Source organism: Bombus pascuorum, chromosome 7 (genome assembly GCF_905332965.1).
Source record: "Bombus pascuorum chromosome 7, iyBomPasc1.1, whole genome shotgun sequence".
Lineage (NCBI taxonomy): Eukaryota > Metazoa > Arthropoda > Insecta > Hymenoptera > Apidae > Bombus > Bombus pascuorum.
This window is the reverse complement of record NC_083494.1, coordinates 9,402,773-9,416,716: the sequence shown is the minus strand read 5'-3', so window position 1 is coordinate 9,416,716 and position 13,944 is coordinate 9,402,773. Positions and strand designations below refer to the sequence as shown.

Sequence of the window (13,944 nt, the reverse complement as noted above, 5' to 3'; positions counted from 1 at the left end):
TCGCGAACCAAGTCTAAAAGGTCCCGACACCAAACTGCTCACTTTGAATACATAACTCTAAAACTTGCTCACCCGGTATCGACCTACTTTGCGGAATTAAAATTCCGTATCTGTCCTACAGTTCGACTACATTAAGTTGCATCGTACTTCAACCAATGTCTTGATCAATTCCCATTTCGAAGCACATTTTCAAAAACAATTAAGCGTTACGAGCAAATACGTTTCTTTGTAATAAACGAAAAGTACATCGTGAACAACACTTATAAAAATCCTCAGTTCTCCCCTTCGTGGAAATATCAATTATCTTTGCTAGTAGCTTGGTGTCGATAGTTTTTCATAGAAATTGTCCTTTGATCGGAGATTAAGCAATTCTTGTCACGATATTTTTGTACTAACGCGAAAAACGCGAAAGTTAATAATGTTAGTTATTACTTTGCGGCGTTGATAAGACGCGACTTTATCGCACAGGCTTTATGGAATTCAGTTTTCCAAATTATGGAAAAGGAAGGCGATATGGGTTTATTTTCTTATATTTATATTCTTTGGGGTGAAAGTTGCCGCGTCTCATGAATGGCTGATCAGAAAGTATATTTCAAAATCATTGTACTCGCATGATATCGCGTGCAAAGGAAAGGATAATATTGCGATTTAAAAACATTAACTGTCAGCATGGCGCCTCGTGATGGATTCATGAGAGCAAAGCTGCCTATTGTGCAACAAGTTTTCCCCTTAACACTCTTGCTTCTACTTGCGAAGATCTAGAAGATCTCACAGACCACAAATCTTCTTTACAATATTGTCAAATTTCGCGGTATCCCTTAGAAGAAAAGGAGCTTAGCTTTCCAACCACCCCTTAAATAGAAGTTTCTATAATTTTCGACTGAATGTCTAATCATAAAGTGACATTAAAGTCATATGAGTCCATAAATTAAGGAATTATTACAATTAAGAGATTAAGAATCCAAGTGACGAGACAAATCGTTTAACACAGTAAGGGCGCGAATGAAAGGAAATATATATCTCATGTCAACATTTCCCAAAATTCCACCAGCAACGTGCGATTCCCTAACCGGAAGTACTCCGTCGCGTCTGCCGTAAAACGCATTTGTTCTGTTTTTCTTGTAAACTTACCCTAATCTAAGAACCGTGTTTCAAAATACTTTTGTGGAAGGTAGCCACGAATCGAGTCTGTTCGTGGAATACGCATCTGAAATGAAAATACGCGGTGGCAAGATAGGCTGACACGGTGCCAAACGCAGGATCGTTCGTCCAGGAAGACGTTAAACGGGATATAAACGCGACGATTAATTCTCCAGCACGATTTTTCTACGGCCGGTTGGCCATTATCTGATTGGAACCAACGCGTTCCAGTCATTTTGGCCAGCAGCCGGCATATTTTCCCAATGTAACACGCGCTTTTTGGCTTTCTTGTAGCGTGAAATTTGTTTTACGAATCTGAGGGAGAGAATTTAAGAGACGCTGCCTCGCTTTGGATCGATAGAAACTACGTTGCGATAATGTAGATAATCTAACGATTATACTTTACGTCGTACGATAAATTTGATTCGAATTATTTCTGTTCCTGCAAACGAAACGTGTAGATTTTGAGCTGCGGTTATTTTTCATCGTTGTTATTGTGCGCGTTATTACGGTCTGTTGGCTGGAAACACAAGGCTATGCGTAGATTATCGCGTTATTAATAGTTGCTGATCCGAAGAGTGTTTGGTCGCGAGATAATCGATACATGGTGTAAGAGTCTTTGAATCGTTAATTGGTGTGAAAAAACCTTAGATCGAAGAACTAACATTCTGTTTCAAAGATCTTGCGCTATCGAGAATCTTACCTACCGTCTTATTTAAAAAGAAGACATTAAATATTTAAACTACGTCTAATTTAAAAAGAAAATTAATTACACTAGAATTACCGATAATTAACACGAAGCTATTTCTACCCTAACCAGCCGGAATGTCTGGTCTTTAAAAAATACGTAGTAATAGAATATTTCTATATTTATCGATTTATTACTTTCTTACAGAAGGAATTCCATGTTATGTAGTAGATTTGTAGTATATTATATATAATTAATCCACCTGGGACCATGATCCCTAAACGAGAGTTGACACATTTATAAAATTGTCGAACCAGTCATTTTGGCTGCTGTGGTATTTCTAGTGTTAGCATCTAGCGATCTAGCGATCGATCCGGAATTTTCCTGCTAACTGATATCATCATATTGAATGATTCGCAGTAAAAATTTAAAAAAACGTGTGGGAAGTTGTGCAAAACGAGGAAACTGATTAATTAGGGTTCGATAAACAGATTGCAGGATCCTTTTACATTTTGACAAATACTACTCATTCTGACTGGTATTGATATAAGTAGCCTTAATATAAAGTTATTTTGAGTTTGAATACATAAAAAACAAAATAAAATTCATTCTATTATCCTTGCAGTTATCGTTGCGAAAGTCATTACATCATTGCGGAAAGAAAATATGACATGAAGTAGGAATTTTAAAATAAAATTGTAAAACCGTTCAATTTGACTGATGTGGTAGTTCTAGTGTTAACTACCCAAAATTTATTTCTAACGGAACGTACGTAAAAATGTCAATCTCTTTATATTTCGATCAATGGTTGAAATTCAATTTTCCTAACCGGCGACGTTCTCAATTCGGAATTTATTCCATTTCACGCAGCTCCGTTTTAATCTTGGATCGTGTAAAATAAGGCAAACTCTGTTTATCATCCCTTTATCTGGTTTCCAATGAACTACTAAGCGACGAAGTAGCGAAATTTCCGAACGCCAATTACAAGGAAGTTCTTGTCGGAACTTAATTGCTACTTACCCGCGAGAATTATTACGACCACGGAACACGCTAACTTGCAAAGGAATCGGTGAATTTCCGTCACGAAGCGATCGTCGAATCGTCGAGTCGTCGCACGATTGTCTAATATCGGGGCACACACGAGCGTGACAAATCCCAGATTACTTTCACGGCGAACAATACGGTACGGGATGCGTAGAGAGCGGAACCGAGCTGTTAATTTCCTGTCGCGGAAGCAAACAGGCGACAAGCCAGCTAGAAACAAAGGTTCGCGAGGGATCTTTACTCTGTACACGCCTCGACGCCCTCCCTCCCTCGAACCCTATCGTCGGCCTGCCCTTTGTTTTTCCACTCCGTTATAATTCACTCTTAACTCACCGCGTTTCGTCGTTGCGGAGAAAAACACCATCGACATTGTGACATCGTTTTCGAAACGGTGATTAAATGCGAGTTGTGTTGTCGATGTAAACCGCGAATTTTCATATCTACCGGATCTGCACCGAATACATTTACCGGGATCTGTAACATAATGAACGTGCAAAATAAATTTTCGAACCAATCAGAATATTATAGCGAAAGGAAATGCAGTTAAACGTCAAATAGCGGGGATAGAATTAAGAAATAAATTATGAAAGTGCAGATAAATTAGAAATTAACGAATACGTTTAGCGTTTCAAATGAAACAAATTTCTGTCACAATAAAACGTAATGCGACGAGTTGGTGAAACAAACAGTAGCTAATAAATAGATTATTCAATCGTGAACAAGCATATTAGAAATTATATGTATTCTCATATACCATATACAAGTTTATTAGAGCTACTAATAAAACAGAGTGGTAAACACGTCTATAGGAAACAAAACAAATTTTGCAGCTATGAAAATTAATTTCATCTCTCTGATATTATAATAAGTACTTTACTTTGAATATCTCGTATATTGTACGCCCATAGTCGAAGTGCGATATCAATAAAGAAAAATACCAGAAAGGAAAAGAGAAAAGAAAAAAGAAAGAACAATTAATCATTTCGAAATTAAGAACAGATCTATCCCTGTTCTCAGACCTTATAATGATCCACTTTTTCCGGAAACAGCCATCTTCCTAGCCACGTTACATCTACTTTTTCACGCGGACAAAACACACGAACACCGCACCGTGGTCGGTGTGGCAAAAACGTTCCCAGCCGGTCGTTCATCGCGCAGAACGATCCTGTCCGTTTTTCAGAACATTTGTCGGCCGGTCACGAAACAGACCCGTCATTTTGTCGCCGGTCGTGTATCAGATCGTGCAACGGACGAGTATTGTATTCTCCTGCACGACTTTGTCCCCGTCGACCGGTGGTAATCGTTTAGCCCTTCCGCAATAGCGCGAATAGATCACGAACGATTATGAGAAACGCACGTTGCCTGTGTCCTGGTGTTAAATAGGCCGCGAGTCGTAAAATTACAAGGCGCTGTCCCCCGTTTCATCGTAATTTCACGGACTATGGATCGTACTGATAACGGACCTTGTAACGCAGCAACACGGGTTCGAGACTTAATGAACGGAGTTGCGTCGATGGACGCTTGAATTTTCATGCAGCCACGACTCGACCTCGACCCTTTCCTTCTTCCACTTTGGGCGGAGAGAGGGCGGAAAGAACCGCGTGAACGCCTCGCGACAATTGCTCGTTTCCGGTTCGACCGGAGGCTCTGCACTTGGACACGAAGGTTTCGCGAACTTCGTGGCCTTGTGAACTGTCTTCGTCGAAGAATTTTAATCTTTTACGACCCTTTGTTCTTCTCTACGTTGCATGTGTTTTGTCGAAAGTTTGGAATTTTTTTTATGGGGACGTGATCGAGATAATTAAATACATTCGGTATGCTATAGGATGAGTTAAGGTAAAGTTATGTTGAATTAACAAAGATATTTCTTTTAACGAAGAAAAAGAGAGACCACGCCGAAGGAAATGATAAAGTTTCAGTTTGCTTCGGTTTTAGAATGGTACACAGAGCGTTTTAAGCTAAACTAAATAATGAGGGAATAATAGATCTCTGATAGTTTGGAACTGTGAAGAATTTTCACTCTCAGGGCGATTAAACTTGGAATTATTAGCTGTTGGAATGGATTCGTCGGTTGATCGAAAACGTTACGACTGTTGTTGCGAAGCGTGCGTGTTCTGATTCGGAACGAATGAATTCGCGGTCGGTTGTGGACGTTTCGACGAGCAAAGTTTCCAGCACAAGGAAATTTCCAATTCAGCTCGAAAGCCTCGTCACACGGAGATCAGTTAGGAAGTTTACCGATTACGTTTCCATTGCCTTATCAGATATTGGCCTTCCTGAGAGTGCACAAGTACTTGCTACTTCTGGACTTACGTTCGATCGGTTCTATCGACCAAATAAAAAGAGTTCATGAGATACAGATATCTCGTATCAGCGAGATATATCAGAGGATTATTTTGCATAAATAATTAGCTATATCCCAGTCTTTATTTCGTAGTCTCAAGTTCCAACTTCAGTCTGATCTAAACAGGTAAAAATACCAGAAACTGTCAAATCAAACAATGCGACACAATTTTATATAAAAATCTTCACCTCCGCACTATATATAATATCAGTGCAACTCTTAAATTCTTCCAAATAACTCACGACAACCTTTAACAACGATTTTATATAAAAGGAGATACGCAGGTACTTTGAACCCTCAAATTTTTCAGCCGACGTAATACACGCGTGTCACGTTATCCAAAAGTGACAAAGTACCCTCTAGCCCTCCCGTCCCCAAAAAAGGGGAAGGAGAGAAAGGTGAAAAAATCGCGTAGAAACTGGCGGGTAAAATTGCCGGGCGAAGAAATCCTCGACAACACGGAAACACGCAAGAAATTTGATCTGCAAGCTCGGATATTAAACTCGTAGGGGGAGAAAGCGAGAAAGATGAAGAGAGGGTTTGCTACATACGGGACCCCTAGTCAGCTTCAGACGAAAGTCCAAAGATGAGAAAGCATCGCTACCATACGGCGGACCTCTGATATCAAAGGTAGGAAGATAAGAGAGGCTCCTCGTCGAGATTGGCACTCGAGATTGATACACGCGTGCTTGATTTTCGCTTGTTCTTTGAAGAGACTCGCCGGCCGCTCGATGCCTCCACCTTTCCTCTCTGTTCCGTTTTACGAGATATCATTGCGAGGAGCAGGCTGGAGATTGCCCTGAGTCCCTTTCGAATTTCACGGGAATCGCGAGATTCCGGATCGTTCGAGCGAGGTAGGAGGAGACTTCTCTGAGTGAAAAAAAATAGAAGACAATATATATGGGAGGAGAGGAAAGAATACAGAGGTAAATACATTCTTGTAGAATATTATTCTTCTAAATTTGTTTTAAACCTTCGATTTTTATACATTATACATACACAGATAGTTGCAGACGCCATATTTCAATATCATGTAAGAAAATTTGTAGTATGCTGTGGCTCGAGAAACGACTTAGATTACTAGTTTCATTGGAAAGGCAAGATGCAAATCTATATAAAAATACAAGGTTAATGATAATATAGAAAGTGTTTTGTAATTTGTAAGAAGAAATAAGATAATAAACTCTTAGAAGCTGTTTTATATCAATTGCTATAAAAATTAATCAGATTTCCGTATTGCATCACAATTTGATACTTGTGAATTGGCGAGGTAAGAAGCTCGTAAGATATAACATAATGTACTCGTATAGATTGGTACTATAGAAATGATTCAGTTGATATTGGAAACTCAAGTATGTCGATATTGGCCGATATATGCATTGATAAAGCAAAGAATATATCGCTACAGAAATATTCTTTATTACGCAAATGATGAATCTTGATATTCGATTCACTTTTGTACAAACTTATCAAGATACGTTTAAATTTGTCCGACGAATAATAGCATACTATTAACGGAATATTCCGAACGCTGTTCCACAATTTAATAATCGCTGAACCTGTCAGACTGTTCAAAACCCTCGGCGACGTCCCCTGGGGTGCAAACACTGGTTCGAACGCGACCAAACTTTACGTGCTGTTTCCTTGGTGCGTGACCACGCAAGTCTGACCATTTGTATATTAGCTAGCTGCAGGTAGACGGAACCTGCAAGATCTGACAGGGGGCGTTTCCTATCCTAAAACTTCTGAAGACCCTAAAAGAGAAATCTAGTTTAAAGTTCGCTTTTAATGTATTCCTCTTTCCACGTTTACCTCCATAAACCTTCCCAATTCCACGAAACACTAATCGAAGGAACGAATTTTTTTCCACCCACCGTTTCCAACTTCGGACCTCCGTCTAGATCAGAATATTGGAATTCTAGCCACTAACTGCTGTTCTTCGCTAGGAAGCATTGGTATTTAAGATAACACATTGGTAAGAAACATAAGAACGTTCGCTCGCTTACAAGTGAAAAATATAACACAGACTTTTTATCTTTCATAAAAGAGTCATTTTTAAATTCAACGAATTGTCAGCAAATTTCACATTAAGATTGTCTGCGTGTTTTATAATTATCACAATTTCATTGACATCTATTTCGTTGACGTTTCTACGGTACTGGCAACTTTTGAGCTTTAGAATCTGATCAGTGAGTTCGTATCTTGATTTTCGTCGATGTTTATTTAATCGCAAAAGGAACAAAGTCTTTAAAAAGCATGATTAGCGATCATTTGAAAAGATTCGACAACCATTATCCTACCAGTACATCGATCAGTCTAATAAATAAAAACAATAAAACTTCAAAAAAAAGAAGAAAGAAAAAATAGAATTTTCAGTCTCGATATTCAACCATCTATCACCATTAAACGAATATATGGAAATTGTCCGTTTGAATGTTGAACACGGTCCAGTGTAGTCTCCCGATTGTTGTTTCAAACGGTGTAACAGCGAGCTCCATATTCCATACTTACCCGAGGCAGTGCAGGACGTTTCCAAACATCGTTCGCGGAGAATCGGGGTATATCCAGGTCGCGATTCGACCTGCGGCTCGTACAATTAACGAAACACTTCGTTCAACGACGATTCGCCGACGACCACCATCTCGTGTCTCTGTCCTTCTCTCGCTGCTGTTGAGCATTTTCTGTCGCGATGGGATCGTCGAGAGAACGGCGACGAGCGCACAAAAGCCGCGCAGATTGAACAATGGAATGCACGGAACGAGCGAGAACGATCGGTTTCTGCGAGAGAGCGGCTCAAAGATTCGCCGAGTACTATGCCCCGTGGGGTGCGGCCGCGTAATGCAGAAAAACGTTCGCCACAGAGCGAGACAGCAGTCGATAAAATTGTATCGTCCCAGCGGAGACTACGGCCGATGGCCAAACGGAAACCTTTAATCTCACGGATCCAGGTCACCGGTCCCGATGCATCATCCCAACTGCGTTGCGCTGGCGATCATCGATCTTAACCGAACCGCCTCCGTAAGCAGATACGTTTTTTGTCCATTTCGCGGTAATGAAATGGCCGGGTGCACACGAACGGTGATACGAATGCAGGCTTTTCTCTCGCGTTCACGCTACGCCCGGCCTGCTATCGCTTTTAATTTAGCGCTGCTTATAGAGAACGATGGAGCAAGCTTGGTGTTGGTTTCGAGTGGAAGTTTCGAAATGAAGGATTTCCAATGGAGACTAGCAGACGAGATAGAGTAGAGTTTTTTGATGAAAAAGTTTGTCGTATATCGTTCATTCCGATTTTCTATGCGTTTGATCGTTTTGATGCTTTAATACAATCGCTATACCTTATCGATACATGTGTCGATTGAATTATCTCGTTTAGATTCTACAATACGATTTATCTACTTTTCTTGTAATGAATAATCTCATGCAGATAAGTAGTTTATTTTCGAAGAAGTTTCATATCAGCTTCCTGAGGGTAATTCCCCATTTTGATTTTATTTCGACGATATTGTAGTCTTGCTTGAGTTACGGGACAATTCGGACGAAACTCAAAGCCAACATTGAAACGCGCTGCTGTTACATGACCGATTCGTTGTTCACTGGGTTCGTATATCGATACATGTACGGTCGCACGTTTAATTCACCGCTTTCATCCGTGGGTAAACATCGAAGCTTGGCGATTTAATTGAATATCAAACAATAACCGAACCGCTCGATTCTATTTTATACCGATAAAAGCGACGCGTGGTCCTTTAAATCTTTGCCAAGTCTGATACGTTAACCCCGCTGCTTCTATTCGGTGGCACAATGTACGTGCATGCATGTTCTGGTCCAGAATTTCGTGTAAAAGCACCAATCCCGTCTTATAGTTGAGAGATAGCTCGAGATAGAAGAAACATCCTTGAGGCGCTGAATTCGTTTCGTGGAGAAAAGGTAACGGCTATCCGGGGATTTGGAGCAAACCCATTTTCACGGGGAACACCATCGCCCTTTACGCATCGAAATCTAATAATAACCGCATCATATACATATGCATGTACATCGATTTGCGTTTCCAGGTGAACACACGCGAACTCATAGCTACGGGGTGTTTCTAATATATTTGATTCGCATTGAATATCATACTATTTGTTAATAGTTGAAATAGAAAAGAAGCTAACTTTCTTCCTTCGTATCAAACAATTCTCTTTCTGTAATATTTCGTGTCTGTCACTGAATTATTTTCATTGCTTCGTAATACGAATTTTCTCCTAATTTGTCAATGTAAATTGATTTTCCCACGAACAGGGGTTGTTTTCAATTTTAATCATCCGAATGGCTACGAGATTGTGCAAATAATGGGGAAATTAGCAGAAAATTCGCGAACACCGTGTACGCGTGGTTACGTAGGTACTGGCATTTCCATACGTATATAGTTGCACGGTTAGAACTATTATCGGGGCACTGTGCTGGTTTGGCCAAGGGTCGTGCGGTCACGTGGACCAGATAGCGGTTCACGAATCACTGAACACGAAGCCATTCAACGAGAAACGTTGATGTATAATCTACGATATTTCTCGAAATCACGCGTCTCGCTTACCGACTGGCGAACTTTGTGTACGCACGGGTGGCACACTCGATGGCTTTCGATAGACCGGGTAGAAATGTGTAGCCTTGAATTGAGGAAAGGAGGAAGGACTCCTTCTTCTCAGAACACAAGTCGTCCTCCAAATGGTGGGAAAATTGGATTACTTCGTGAAAGCTGTTTTTGAAAGGGAAATCATCAGATCGAGTGTTGAGGACGATCTGATTGATTTACTGTGCGAGACTGCGTGGAAAAATAAATTCCAAGTATACACAGAGTCCATTAAGGACACGGAGATTCAAGTTTCGATACATTTTCTTGTTTACGGATTCGAGAAAATAAATATGCGTTATTGATAAAATGGAAGTAATTAGAATTTTATTTAATTAGGTTGCATGTTTTTGCCTAAAAAGTTCCTATGTAAATATTATCTATCTGTTATTTTTAGGTATAACGATTAATGTTATAGTACTTTAATGCATTTGGTTCTTTCGACATCCTAGTTCAATTCTATAAAGAAACTGTTGGAATACAACGATATTACACACATAGACACAAATACTCTTATACAGACACCTACACAGGTATTTGAACAGGACATTTATACAGGTCATACTCATTACTGTATAGAGAGTGGAGCTCAAAATCTTTAAGGGATCATGGGTCACTACCTACGTCTAGTCTGAGAGTAACTGACCAGCAATCAACAATTCTTGCATACATTGTTAATTATGTCACTCGCTTATATACATTTGGTTCTGTAGTTCTGTTTAATAAATATCACCTAATATTATTTTAACATAAACATTGTGTCTTCCACAGATTATTTATCTTAACTCTAAGATTAAATTCTAACAGAAACGAATAAATTGTACATTAAATACTTTATACATACGTATAAAATGAAATGTCGTATCGTGGTCATAAAGCACTCGCGTGTTTAGAGATCGGAGAAATGGTATCTATCTGTGGTCGTCATCGGGGAAAGAACGTCCCGCGGCCAGGCGATGTAAACGTAACCCGGTACTGAATTAATTATCCTCGCTCGACTCGACCGCAAACACGGCGGACCAATGTTCCCTGATCGATATTCGATATTTGCCACGATGCTGACATGTTTATGGAAACATTCGTGACGAGCGCGTCGTTATACCTGTCCTAATATTCGACGAGGACCCTGAACTTTGAAATTAATCTCCGAAATCGCCAACTACTCGTGCTATGTTTGCCTTAATAAATCCACCAAGTGAATTTCACAATCCAAATAATTCTCTTTCACCAAAGTTCTCGAATTTCTCTCGAATTCTTCGCGAATCGCACACGCTCAAGAAATTTATCTCCACGTAACGTTTCACGCGATCCTCAGCAACCCTCGCCAGGTCCAATAAACAAAACTCCTTTCCTGGACCCTCACGCACGACTCGACTGGCTGTCATTAGATTTCCTTACAGGAAGACAGATCCAAAGAGAAGAGGAGAAAGAGGGAGGAACAGCAAAAAACTGGCAGCGATCTAATCCAGCTAGGAACGTGTCTCGAATTTACCTCCCCGTCGATTCGTTCGACGTCAGCGTTGACTTACAATATTTCCCAATTGACCGACCCACTTCGCCGGGAATTACGGATTAGCTTTGACAAATGCGGCCAACGTCGAGAATTCCCGGCATTCGGAAGCAGGAGAAATCATATCGGCTGTAATAATTCTCCGGGCAATGGCAGGGCCGCGAGTTCGAGGCCGGATCGCGCGCGATCCATCTTCTTTCACAGAGAAAAATCAGTTCACGCTCGTTTGTCACCGGCAAGAGTTTTAATTACTAGCAGTGCGGGCGGTAATGATGACGAACGAGCTCGTATCGACGTCATCGGTGAGGTAGAGGGTTACTCGCGGTGTTGGATCAAAGGTGACTGTTTCGTTTGATGATATCGTTCCACCAGTCGATTCCATTAGATGCTCAATTGAACTGTTTGTTGGTCGCTCGATAAACTTGTCGGAGTGTCAAAAGAATCGAGGTACAGGGGCATAAATAATTAAACAATTATTTAATTAAGAAATTGGATAACGAACTCTTCGTATAAGGAATCGAAGTTATAGGTAATTAAACAGTTACCTAATTGAGAAATTAGTCGAATGAGAAATTCAATATCGAACTCTTTCTTTCTTCCTACCTTCCCCTTTACCTACCGATCACAGCATTCCGAGTTCTGACGCAGTTAAAGGTGGAGAGTGGAAAAATTAACGATTGGATAGACGATTCGTGGAACGAATCGAGTACTTTCTGAGGGACAACGTCGAGATTCGACGAACAAAGATCGAGGCGACTCACGTCGCGCGATTATATCACGATTTTCTGTCCTGGGAAAACGTTCGATGTTAAGCTGAAGATTCGTCTGGAAGACACCCTCGGTCCTTTTCATCGCGCCGCACTCCATAATTAAGGGACCGTGCGTGAAACGTGCGTGTCGCTTAATGAAAGAAGAGATCTCGAGGATTTTACCTTCGCCAGGATTGTTCTCGATTCACAACGTGACGATGCTGCGTTCACGGGATTTCCAGGCTGACCCTTGATTCGATCGATGCTTCAAAGGTTACTCTCTTGATTATGGTAGTATAACTTCGTGACGTGACTCCTTCAGTATTTTGGGTTTTTGAATATTCCTCGATTTATTTTAATCCTTTATCCGTGACAAAGAGAAAGGATGATATATGGTTTTATTTATAAATTTGAAACTTTCGGCCAATACTCCTGTCTAAATATTATATTTTATTCTTTTATTTCTATCGTTTATTCCATTCTATTTATATTATTATTTATTGTATCAATTAAACTTTCTTCGATACTCGCCACATTAATTCTTCGTACTTTTCTCCTAACGTTCAGGATCTAGGAACGAGTTTAACACCATTTGGAAACCATGCTGATCTAGTCTATAAATTACCACCAAAAGTATAATAGTTTTACCAGTTTTCGCGTTTTCTCATTCAGATCCTAACAATCTTTCAGAGGATCTTTTCCTAGCAGTGCACGGTAGCACATTGGCAAACAGTAGTGTGATGTCACGCGTGTCGCAAAGATTTTACTTCGATCGAAATCTCGATCAAAATTCAATTCGATAATTATCGATACTTCCTCGAACTGAAATCGAAGCGTAAAAGATGCACGTGTACTTATTTACGAGAAGAATAAAACAGAATCACGTTGATCAGAATTTACCTGATACGAAACGCCACGTGCATCCTAGTTTTAAAAATTCCACGAAAACCTGGTGACCGTCTCGCGTTCGTTCGCCTCGCGCAACTACTCGTAAATATCACTCCGGTCGCGCTGAAAATTTCATGTATGCACACGTGCTCGAGCATTTCCCCCGGTTGTGTGCCGTCCCTCCGTTTTTCACTTTCCTCCGGTCCGGCGGTCATAAAAAACCGCTGACCGATATTATCCACTCTAAGCTGGTTTACCATGTTCCTACGTGTTCTGTCAGCTCTTCACGCCAACAGGCAGCCGCCAGGACTAAAACGAAAAAGCGCAACGGCCCGCGCCACGTCGCGCGTCGCCACGTGACGTGAGTAATTACCGGTACGAGTGTGCATGTACACGCGTGGCTATATACAGGGTTGCCTAAATGCTAGGTATTGCCGAGAGTAGAACAACATCGATGATGGCGTTAGAAAAAAAGGAAGACGCCTTTATAATCTTCGATAGTTTACCGCTTGTTAAAAAATTACCGATGAAATACCATATTTTGACAAATATTCTATTGTATGATTTCTATAAATACGTTTACCTATTTGTAAACATAACGGTGGATATGTTCAAATCTTCGGTGTTTCGTCGTCTGTATTTTATTGTATAATTTTAGAAATATTTTTTTGTACTCGTAGAAATAGCGATGAAGACCTTAAAATATCCTGAAGACTTCTTTTTTTTTATTTTATTTTGGTTTTTACAATTTGTCCAGAAGGCCATTTGGTAAAGTATTATATCTTAGTGAAAAGAGAGAAAAAAGAAATAAAGATATAGCTACTCCCAGCGAGGTGCCATCTTCGTGTTTGCTAGGTTATATCTTTTGTGAGTGAAGACTTTGAAGAATTATTTTCACATATGTCGAATTTTTAAAAATGTCGAAAATAATCTTCGGCATGTTTTCGATCACATGACGATTAAAAATATATC

The 13,944-nt window shown here is 40.2% G+C and overlaps 1 long non-coding RNA gene across 1 annotated transcript in view; it reads right to left on the bottom strand.

The window, feature by feature from the left end:
* LOC132909218 (uncharacterized) overlaps positions 1-13,944 on the bottom strand; it is a 224,767-nt gene that overhangs the window by 89,500 nt on the left and 121,323 nt on the right. Inside the window, exon 3 of the long non-coding RNA XR_009658508.1 lies at positions 3,206-3,346. This is a non-coding gene — a long non-coding RNA (uncharacterized LOC132909218). The remainder of the gene's footprint in view (positions 1-3,205; positions 3,347-13,944) is intronic.